The sequence below is a fragment of the Apaloderma vittatum genome, unplaced genomic scaffold (assembly GCF_000703405.1).
Source record: "Apaloderma vittatum isolate BGI_N311 unplaced genomic scaffold, ASM70340v1 scaffold36608, whole genome shotgun sequence".
Taxonomy (NCBI): Eukaryota; Metazoa; Chordata; class Aves; order Trogoniformes; family Trogonidae; genus Apaloderma; species Apaloderma vittatum.
Window position 1 is genome coordinate 4,505 of NW_009731854.1, and position 262 is coordinate 4,766.

Sequence of the window (262 nt, forward strand, 5' to 3'; positions counted from 1 at the left end):
AGGCCGTTCCCTGGCCCCAATGGCCGTCACAGCCTCCCTCTCCTGCCACCCAAACCCGTGGGGACAGGTATCTCCGGGACCACCCTCCAAATGAAAGCAGATTTGGGGGACATGATGGGGATAAAGCTGCTCCGTCCAGTCCCCCACATCCCCCTCCTGATCCCCCGCAGCCCTGTTGGCACCTCGGGGTGTCCTTGGAGGGGTCGGTCACCTCTCGACACAACCAGCCCTGGACTGACCTGACGTAGGGTGACGGTGACAA